This window comes from Buteo buteo, chromosome 33 (assembly GCF_964188355.1).
Source record: "Buteo buteo chromosome 33, bButBut1.hap1.1, whole genome shotgun sequence".
NCBI lineage: Eukaryota > Metazoa > Chordata > Aves > Accipitriformes > Accipitridae > Buteo > Buteo buteo.
The window spans coordinates 1,107,103-1,118,505 of record NC_134203.1 but is presented as its reverse complement, the minus strand read 5'-3'; positions in this window follow the sequence as shown (position 1 = coordinate 1,118,505).

Below are 11,403 nucleotides of genomic sequence, written 5' to 3'. Positions count from 1 at the left end.
CCCCCTGCAGTGGGATGGGGGAGAGGATTGGGGGTAAAGTCAAACTTGTGGGTTGAGATAAAGACAGTGTAATGGGACAGAAAAAGAAGAAAATAATAATAATGATGAGAATAATAAAAGAATGAGAATATGCAAAACAAGTGATGCAGAGTGCAATTGCTCACCACTCGCTGACCAATGCACAGACAGTTCCCGAGCAGCGATCCCCCTAGGCCAACTCCCCCCAGATTATATACTGGGCATGACAGCACATGGTATGGAATACCCCTTTGGCCAGTTTGGCTCAGCTGTCCTGGCTGTGTCCGCTCCCAACTCCTTGTGCCCCTCCAGCTTTCTTGCTGGCTGGGCATGAGAAGCTGAAAAGTCCTTGACATAGTATAAATACTACTTAGCAACAGCTGAAAACGTCAGTGTGTTATCAACATTCTTCTCATACTGAACCCAAAACATAGCACTATGCCAGCTACTAGAAAGAAAATTAACTCTATTCTGGCTGAAACTAGGACATATGGCATGCCAAAAATTGGAGTGGCTTAATTGGAAAGCCTGCTTTACCTTGCGCAGAAAACACCTGACGTCCACCAAGAATGCCTTGATATGGAAAGGCACAAACTGCAGGAGAGGCTGCCGCCAGCGTGTCAGTGTGCACCTGCAACGGAACGCCGCACCCGCCCCTCCGCGCCTTCCATGACCCAGCGCGTTACGACAAAAGGCCCGTGTCCTGTCACCCCCCGGGGCTGTCACTGACCCGTGTCCCTCCTGTCACCCCACAGGCTGTCACCGACCCGTGTCCCCTCCTGCCAGCAGCCAGCCAGGGCAAGACAGCCTGGGGGGTTTTGCCGTGGGGCACTCAGCTGCCCGCGCCGCAGTGACAGTGAAGGGAGGAGAGGACATCTCGCGCTGTTGGAGTGTACCTTGTGCGTTTATGGAAAGTTCAGTCAAAAAAGCCAGTAGCCATCTAGGTTGAGTGCCATAAACCAATGTACTTCCCAACTGTGGCACATCCACAGCTGCTTGAATTCTGCAGAGGAGGACTAAAGAGTACGACTGAACCATCAGCATTAGGAGGTGCCCCAGGACAATATGTCTTGCTCTCTCAGTCATCGCAGCTGCTGCTGCAACAGCCCCAGCACATGAAATCATGCCTTGAATTAAGAGGTCTAGTTCTGCTGAGTAGTATGCTACGGCTTGCAGACGTTTCTGGGCCAACTGGCTATTCCTTTCTGTCCGTGTACATATAATACCAAAGGCTTGTTGTAGTCTGGCAGGGCTCATGAGGGAGCTTCCATGACTGCTTGCTTTAGATCTTTCAATGCCTTCTGGGTTGCCAGAGTCAGGAAACCCTTTTGATTTCAGTGCTGTCCTCTATATCCAAGGGATAGTTATTTTTGCTATTTCCGTCTGTTTGTTCTTCCTGTTACTAGTCATTTGGAAGCCTAGATTTTAATAGGGTAGCCTTGCTTATAAGCCTGTGGTGGAATATGTATTATACGTATTCATTCCATAATTTGGCCATAGCCACAGTCCACAGTATGGCAGTGGAGGCAAACGAGCCCAAGTGTTGGATATTCAGTTCTGGTGGGTTCACCCTGGGTCGACGCCAGGTGCCCACCAAAGCGACTCTATCACTCCCCCTCCTCAGCTGGACAGGGGGGAGAAAATATAACAAAAGGCTCGTGGGTCAAGATAAGGACAGCTTAATAAAGCAAAAGCAAAGGTCGCACGTGAAAACGAAGGAAAACAAAAGGTTTTATTCTCTACTTCCCATTGGCAGGCGATGTCTGGTCCCTTCCCGGGAAGCAGGGCTTCACTACTTGTAGCGGTTGCACCCAAAGACAAATGTTAAAAAAAAATGCCACCCCCTTCCATCTCCCTTTACTTAGCTTTTATTGCTGAGCTGACGTCATATGGCATGGAATATCCCTTTGGTCAGTTTGGGTCAGCTGTCCTGGCTATATCCCCTCCCAGGATCTTGCCCACCCAAAGCCCACCAGTGGGGGCAGGGGGAAGTGTTGGAGAGACAGCCTTATGCTGTGCAAGCACTGCTCAGCGGTAGCCAAAACACTGGTGTGTTATCAACACTTTTCTAGCTACCAATACAAAGCACAGCACTACGAGGGCTGTTTTGGGGAGAATTAACTCCATCTCAGCCAGACCCAGTACAGGCATAAAGAACCACCTGAGCAGGGGGGGAGTAAATGCAGGCACCCTGTGTGGAGAAGGGGCAAAATGAGCCTCGCCAAACAAGAGAGGGGGAAAAACAGCTCTCCCGAGAGGGACACAGTGAAAGCAAGACACCCGGACAAGGCCGTGGCCAAACTGGATGCCCCAAGTGGAGGATAAAAAAAAAGAAAGCCTCCCCAAGTGGAGCAGGAGCCAAACTAGCTGCCCTGAGATGAGCAGGAGTAAAATTAACTGCCCCAAGCAGCATTGGGGAAAACTAGATGAGCCAGGCAGGGCAAGGGCCAAACCGGCCAGCTCAAAAGGGCAGGAATAACACCCAGCTGCCTGATCGGGGCAGGAGCAATACTCACTGCCCTGCGAGCAGGTCAAGGAATTAAACCTGATGCTAAAAAGGCACCCACAAACATTTTTCAGAGGTCCAGGGTGAGAGAGCAGTTGGGTGGGGGCCTGGCAGCCAGCCAAGTTCAACCCAGCACAGTTGCTGAAGGTGTTTCTTTGGTAGTGCTAGTTCAGAGCCAGCCCGTGGCTCTGTCTTGGGGGCAGATCAAATTCTTTGGAAATGAACCTGTGAGAGACCACAGGAGTGTCACGGACACAGTCCTGTACCTGGGCAGAGTGGAAAAGACACCCTCAGCAACCCAAACGTGCCAGCCAAAGCTGTGAACAGGCACGCCTACAGCCCTGGGCAGGTTTTTATTCATCCAGCCCATGCAGCTGCAGGAAGAGGTGGGAGCTCTGCCGCAGACAAACAGCCCTGCGCCAGCAGCCTCTGGGGAGCTCCAGCGACTGCCGGCTACCGGAGGTGCCCGGGCTGTGGCGGCCATGGTGCTCGATGGCCTCAAGGGGACATGTCCCCGTGCAGCCCCGTGTCACAAGGGGGCAGTGATGCGGCACCCGCCCGGCGCTTGTGAGCACACCTGGCCAGGTCTTGGGATCCTGAAAAGCAGGCCAGCAAAAGCCAGCTGGGCTGAGCTGGCCTTCAGGATAACTCACCTCCTTCCTTTGCTGCTTGCGTGCCTACATTTTCCCAACCATTTATCATTTACTGCTCAGTTCTCAACTTCCATCCTCTTTCCAAGGTAATTCTGATTTGACTTTCAGGACAGATCATAGAGTAGGTAGATACGGGATGAAAGTACAGGCTGGTCTGCGCCTTCCGAGCTGCAGGCTGAGCTATTACACCTTGATAGGCTGGCCAGAGGTGGGCTACGGGTAGAGTTCCTGTTTGCTATTTCCTTACCATATCCTAGGATAGGTAAGTAGGGGGTGGCAGTGTAGTCTGAGGTGTTGGGCTCAGCCTAGAATGACAAGAAGCCTGCCCTGACTGAGGCGGTAGGAAGGGAGACAGAGAAGGAGCACGGCAAAGGCAGCCGTTAAAATAGTGGCCGAAAGCCGGTCACTCCTGCATCCAAGGTGAGCAAGTGTGGGCTGGAGAGCCCGAGGGCTCTGCTGCTAAGGCTAGCCACAGGTAAGCAGCAGGTCCTCTTCAGAGAAGGTGACACGCAATGCAGTCTTTCAAAAGGGCCTCGGTAATTGCTGGCAACTGGAGTCCTGTGACAGGGACAGTGGGGCCATCAGCCTGCAGCTCGACAGCGGTTACAAGTGCCACTGAAACACTGTTGGTGGCGGATGCTGTTCTGTGGGTTGCGTTTGGGGTTTTTTTTCAGCATTTTGTTGAGTTACAGTTATTTCTTTGTGATCAGGAGACAGGATTGGCGCCGATCTTCTCTTTCTGGAGCACGCCCTGACCTCCAGGACGTAGGAAGGTAGGAAGGAAGGTAGGAAGGAAGGTAGCCCTGGGCACAGAAATCGGAGTGTGGGCTTGTTGGACTTTTGGCAAAATAAGCAGGGGAGCAGCCTATTTTCCAAAACTGTTTCTTGACCAATAAGTATCAACGGCAGCGTTAGGCTTCCCCCAGTGTTTCTGGGTTGGAGGTTAGAGCTGGTTGTCCTGGGTGCTCCTGTACAGAACTCGACTTCTAAAAACGCTTTTGTGCAACAAAATCATGTCATCTCTTTTCAAATGTCATTTCCCTGCAGTCACTGCCAAGGAAATGGCTCCACAACAAAGGATCCCCTTTCCCCCAGAGAAGATTTGCATGGATTGGCAGCAAAGACAGAGAGCTGGAGCAGGACTGCACAACCTGGGCAATACGTGCTTCGTCAACTCCGTCCTGCAGTGCCTGATGTACACAGCCCCTCTGGCCAACTACCTGCTCTCTTGTAAGCACAGCCAGTCGTGTGAGTACTTTGAGGAACATCTCCTTGTACATCTGTTGGGCACTTCCCCAGGATTCCCACAATCTGGAATTTGATTCAGGAGAAAAGCAGCCCTTCTTTCTCAACCCCACGAGGAGTTGTTCTTTGAACGCTCAGGCTTAGCAGCCGCTCGCCTTATCTAGGTGTGTTCATCTTCAGAGAGGCACTTCTTTCTAGCCCCGGGTCTTGGTCCCTATTCCTGCAAGTCAAACTCTCTTTGCTTATTGCACAGAAAACTTCTGTCAGTTAAGCATCCCTCTGAAGAAACTTTTCTACGCACTAAAATGTCCCGAGCTTGTTGGGACGTTGGCACCTTGGGAGGAGTGGAGACTGTTCTTAAAACTTCAGCTTCTCCATGAGGTTTCCCATCGCTATGGCTATTATGTAACCTGAGGAGCTTGCTTCCCTCCCTCCCTCTCTGCCTCTTCAGGTCGTCCGCAAGACTTCTGCATGATGTGCATAATGGAAGCGCACGTTAACAAGGTCCTGCATTCCTCGGTCAGTGCCATCCAGCCCAGCGCTGTCATCAACGTCCTCACACGTAAGTCATTTCAGGTGCTTTTACAGGTTTTCTCCCCTTCTTGTAGGAGAGAATTATTAACTTCTTCTTTCTTAGGAATAGGAGAAGATTTCCAGCTTGGCAGGCAGGAAGATGCCCACGAGTTCCTACGCTATACTGTCGATGCCATGCAGACAGCTTGTCTGAGTGGAAGCAGCGAGTAAGCACAAGCAAATTACCTTTTCGATGTTCCCAAGCCCTTTGGACTCCTTGATGTACTCCCACCAAGGAAAACCTATGCCCGGGGCTTTCAGACAAAGCAAGACTCTTGGAGGAGATCACTCTCTGCCTTACCATTTATTTCCAGGTTGGACATGTCTTCTCAAGAAACTACCACCATCCATCAAATATCTGGGGGCTTTCTGAGATCCAGAGGTACTTTTCCGCAACTATTGCTCAACTTGGAATTGTCTGTGCCCTTCTGTTGGCCTGTGATAAACAGCCAATCGTGTGACCGGCGTAGTAGGTATGAAGGACGGAAACTGGCACAGCCAGTGACTTCCCCTATCGCTGAGCATTTTGATTTGCCTTCCAGTCACGTGCTTGAGCTGCAAAGCAGTTTCCGATTCCTACGAGGCTTTCCTGGATGTCCCTTTGGATATAAAAGTAAGAGGGTTTATAGCTGTGCTTCAAGACGACCCAAGGCCCCTGTAGCTTTCCGCAATCCATGCTTTTGACTTTAAAACGTATGCTGCAAACACAAGAGAGCTTGGTGGAGGGTCAGAAGTGGAATGGGCTGAGTTCTTCCGGGGAGGCCATGGCAGTGGTCTCCTTGTAGGTGCTGGCTTTAAGCTGGACAAGTACGAATTATCCTCTCTGCACCCTTGATGTTCTCTCATCCTTCTTCCTTTTGCCCTCCCTCAGCACCCCATCTGGCTCCCAGGCTGATGGGTTGTATCGTTTTCATTATTGATGACCCTGCAGTGCCACAGGGAAGTAGCTCTTGATAGCCCCGGGAATCCCTCAGGAATTCAGTTCCCTGAGGGAAATGTTCAGCATCATACCCTCTTTCTGCCTCCTTCTGGACACTGCTTGCGGGTTCACAGCGCGTCTCCTCAGCATCAGCTACCTGGGTCTTCTTGTGAACTCCTAGTAAGTGTTTGGGCAAGGGCATTGCCCGCAGCTCACTGCTCTCCTCTCTCACTCCTCCAGGCAGCCTCTTCTGTCACTGCAGCTCTGGAGGACTTTGTGAAACCGGAGCAGCTGGATGGTGAAAACTGCTTTAAGTGTAGCAAGTAAGATGATTACTAGCGACCCAGTAGTACTAGATCCTGCGGGAAGGTGCTGCATGTCATTGAGCAGAAGTCATCGTTTCACATAGGCTTAATGCACGATAACGAGACGCAGCTTTTTTTTAATATGGCCTTATGGTACTGAATAGCCTTAAAATAGTGTAAGGCTGTGTGAGACAAGAAAGCTTGTCTGGTCTTCTTGGGGGAAAATTGGGTGCATTTCAGCACTTGGCTCTGTGCTTGCTTTCAAGGTGTGACAAGATGGTTGCTGCCTCCAAGGGGTTTACAGTCCATTGCGCGCCCAAGGTTCTCACAGTGTGTCTGAAAAAGTTTGAAGATTGCACCGGCAGGAAGATCAGCAAGGTGTGTATGCCACTGGAGGGCAACTTTCTCTTCCCGGAGCAGGAGATTTCCCAAAGCAGTACGCTCTTTCACAAGCTGTTCCTGTTGGCTTTTTCGTGTTCCCTTCCGAGGAGAGGAGAGTTCCGGTGCGAAGACAAGCATGTACTCTACTCCGACAGAGCTGCTTTGGCCGGGAGCAGTTTCCTGCCAGACAAACCATGCCTGTTGAAGGCTATTTCATGTAGTACTTCAGGATCGTTTCTGAGCCCTCCTGGTCTCCCTGTAGGTTGTGGAGTATCCTGAGTACTTGGATCTTCGGCCATACATGTCCCAGACAGCCGGAGAAGTGCTCCTCTACTCCTTATATGCTGTCCTGGTGCATCGTGGTGACAGCTGTCGTGCAGGACACTATTTGTGCTACACAAAGGTAAAGAGCAACTTCCTTCCTAGCAAGGGAAAAAATGTGTGCTGGGGAAGACAAACCTTCCCGGCAGCGTAACTGGCGGCCAAGGGTTGGGGGGAGAAGGTCTCCTTAGGGGCTGGGTTGGATTTGTGTTGGCGTACTCTTGGTTCTGTAGTTTTCCGCCTGTGTTTTTGTGGAGAAACCATGCGGTTCATCTCCAGAGACTGATGCCTTTCTTTGCAGGCCAGCAATGGACTGTGGTACGAGATGAACGATATGGCTGTGAATGGTTGTGGCATCAAGACAGTTCTCAGGCAGCGAGCCTATTTGCTGTTTTATGTCAGGTGATGACAAGTGTTAAAATGTGTTCAGAATACGTTTCCTTTTCCTGGCTTTGCTCTTTTTCTTCTCCTCCTGCCTGTTTCTCTTTCTGTCATAGGAGACAATTACTACCTGCCTCCTTCAGTGCTGTTGAATCTGAACTACCCCCCGTCAGTCCTTATCTTCCCTTGCTGGGCTTCAGGCTGCTGCCCTGGTGTAAAGTGCAACTTGTCTGCTGTCTGAAGCTGGCTAATGTAGAGAAGAGTCATTAAAGGGGGCCTACAGGAAAGATGGGGAGGGACTCTCTATCAGGGAGTGTAGCGATAGGACGAGGGGTAACAGTTTTAAAGTGAGAGAGGGAAGATTTAGATTAGATATTAGGAAGAAATTCTTTGCAGAGAGGATGGTGAAACACTGGGAGAGTTTTCCCAGAGAGGTTGTGGATGCCCCCTCCCTGGAGGTGTTCAAGGCCAGGTTGGATGGGGCTTTGAGCAACCTCGTCTAGTGGAAGGTGTCCCTGCCCATGGCAGGGGGCTTGGACCTAGATGATCTTTAAGGTCCCTTCCAACCCACACCATTTGATGATTCTATGATTCTATGAAATGGAGGCCGTAGGGATGATAAAGACAAGGACTTGCTCTGACAGGGGCAGACCTGGTGGGCAGACCCCCATCAATTTTCCCATTTGTAGTCTTGGTTACGTCTTCTGTCTGTTGTAGAAACCGCTCCAAGAAAATGACTGAACCCCAGAGAAAGCTGCAAGAACAGCCCTAAACGCAGATCACTCTTTTTTTTCTCCAGGTGTTCTGATTTGAAAAGGGGAGAAAAGGTGCCTTCCTCACTGGCACCAGCATATGCCTGTTCGTCCCTCAGTCAATGCGGGGCCGAGGGCAAGCAGGAGGATGCTGTGGGACCAGAGGGTCTGCCTCCTAGGACTAAGGTAACCTGGGGAAGTGGCTCAGGGCATCAGAGGGACAGCAGATTTCTTTCTGGGATCTTGGCATTGCTCTCTTCTCCCTCCCACGCTGCCGCTTTCTTCACAGCCGCAAGGCTGCTCCCTCTCAAAGCATCCCACCTCGATCCACCCCATTTGTCCGCCTTTGGCCCTTCTGCCTTTGCAGCCCTCCAGGAGAGGCTTTGGGAGGCCCTTAGCTGTCCCCTCCCACAGCTGCTGGGGTTTCCCCACTGTTCAGGTCCTTTCAGCAGGAAAGGGCAGGACCTTTGCACAGCTCTCTTTGCAGGACATGGCGGTGGGCACGGAGGACTCTCCAGAGGACAGCAGCTCCTCTGCACCAGCCAGCACCAGACAGCTAACCCAGGCAGGTGCACGGGAGGCATCTGCAGGCTGGCCAGGCAGGCTCAGCATCGCCTCCTACGTGGGCTCCTGCTTGCATCGCTTCTTCTGCGGCTGCCTGAGGCTGGTGTCCAGAAGGAAAGCTGCGTGCCCGGTCTGCTCTCCACCACTTGCCCCTCTGCACACCGTGCAAGAAGACAGCACCAAAGAGGAGCACGGATGCAGCCCTTCTTCCCGCTGCCAGAGGAACGGTGCCAGGGAGAGGGCCCGGAGCAGATCCCCGCAGTGGGGAAGAGATGTCCGGAGCTGGTTGGTGGACACCACAGACTATGACCACTCAACAGGGACGAGGAGGAGGAGGAGGAGGAGGAGTCCTCCAAGTCGTGATCACGCTCCCAGGGATGCTGCTGCTCCAGGGCCCTCCAACGGCACCTCCCAGTCGGCTCCTGCACCCAGTGCTGCTCAGGAGCAAACCCTGCCAATGCAGAAGCAGAGCAGATCCCTGCGGCAGGGCTACGCTCTCCGCAGCCGGGTTGTGGAGACCACGGACTACCACCGCTCCGCGAGGAGGAAGGGGAGGCGGAGAGCAAGTCCTCCACGTCATGACCGAGCCCCAAGGGATGATGCAGCTGCAGGGCCCTCCAATGCCAGCTCCAAGCGGGCTCCCACACCCAGGGCCGCTCGGGAGCATGCTCAGCTGCGGCCGAGAGAGCGGAGCAGATCCCCACATCGGGGCTCTGACCTCTGCAGCCAGTTTGTGCACAGCACCGAGTGTGACCCCTCAGCAGGGAGGAGGAGGGTTTCAGCACCCCGGAGACGCACATCAGGCAATCACTTGGGGTGCCGAGATGGTGACGGGGGCACATTGTCGACCTGGATGAGGGAGGAGCATGGCATCTGACTGCTGCAGTGCCGGAGAGGAATCCAGGAATCCAGGAATCCAGGAAGCATCAAAACTTCCCCCAGCAGGGACCAAGCTGCACAAAGGGCACCAGCAGCCTACCCTGTCCCTCCTCCCAGTGCTGCCTCTGGCCAGGAAGAGCTCAGAGAGACCTTCCGGAGACTCGGACAGCTCTGCCAGCTGGCCTGCCTGCCCACAGGTCCCTCCAGGAAGAGCTTTAATCCGCGTTCAGCTTTTGGGGTCGCCTTGCAGAAACAACACTCGTTTGGACCCAGCAGGCAGAAAAGCCAAAGCCAGAATTAAAAAGACTCGTTGGCCTTGCCTGTGGAATTTACGGGGTGTTTCTTTCTCCATAGGTTTTGCAGCAATTGGTGGAAATACCCAGTCCGAGAAGTTTACATTGTGGGATTTTGAAAGCAGTGTGTTTGCATGTGCCCATCTTGCAATCTCTTCTTTTTAAAGATGGAGTTCAAGTCACTTGAATGGATGTGGGCTGGATGAGCTGACAGCGAGTGGGACTGCATCAGGCTGAACGGCCAGGCCCTGAGGGTGCTGCTCAGTGGCACCAAGTCTAGTGTGAGGCCAGGAGCTAGCGGTGTCTCCCGGGCGTCAGTACCGGGTCCGATCCTGTTTAACATCTTCCTTAACTAATGGTCTGGGTGAGGGGCAGAGGGCACCCTCAGCAAGTTGGCAGATGACACCAGGCTGGGAGGAGAGGTGCTTCAGCCAGGGGGTCGTGCTGCCATCCCGAGGGGCCTGGGCAGGCTGGAGAGATGGGCTGACAGAGACCTCACGCAGTTCAGCAAGGGGAATGCAAAGGGTGCTGTGCGGGTGACGAGCACCGGCACAGGCTGCCCAGGGAGCCTGTGGAGTCTCCATCCTTGGAGATGTTCCACAGCCCTCTGGACATGGTCATGGACAACCAGCTGCAGGTGGCTCTGCTTGAGCAGGGGGCTGGGACCAGGGGACTTCACCCTCCAGGTGACCTCCTGGGCAGCCTCAAGTAGCCTGTGATTCTGTGAAATGGGTGCCTGGAAGAGGATCCAGCCACCACCGCTGTCGCCCTCAGGCAGCCATTGACAGCTCCACCAGGAAGCTGCAGCCCCTGGAGAGGAGCCCAGGCCGGAGCAGGCTCAACAAAGACCAACAAAGAGGAGCACGGATTCAGCCCTTCTTCCTGCTGCAATAGGAACTGTGCTTGGAAAGGGCCCGGAGCAGATCCCCGCAGCGGGGAAGAGATGTCCACAGCTGGTTGGTGGACACCACAGACTATGACCTCCTCAGCAGGGAGGAGGAGGGTTTCAGCACCCCGGAGATGCACATCAGGCTTGCTTGCTTCCCTCCTCCCTTCCTTCTTTCTTTCCCTCCCTCTTCAGGTGCAGAGGATGGCTTCTGCATGATGTGCACGACGGTAGCACACATTGAGGAGGTCCTGTCTTGTTTGGGCAGTGCCATCGAACCTACATCTCTCCTCAATGAGCTTCCACATAAGTCATTTCAGATGGTTTCATCTGGAGATATTCTTGATTTCTGAAGCACCCAGTGTGTCACTGGTTTTGCTGTGTTCGTGTTAAGGTGGAGAGCTTTTTTAGAAAGGTAAGTTTTCCTCCCTTTTTCTCTGAGATCACTGTGAAAACCTTCTTCTTTCTTAGGAATAGGAGAACATTTCCATCCTGGCAGCCAGGAAGACGCGCATGAATTCTTCTGCTATGCTGTGGGTGCCATGCAGAGAGCTTGTTTGAGCAGAAACAGCGAGTAAGCATAAGCACGTGACCGCTGAAATACTCCCTAGCCCTTTTTACGACCGTCAGTGAAAACCTCTGTCCAGGGCTTTCCTAACAAGGAAAATTCTTGCAAGAGCTAACTCTCTGCCTTCCACCTCGTGAGCTCTGATTACCATTTCTTTCC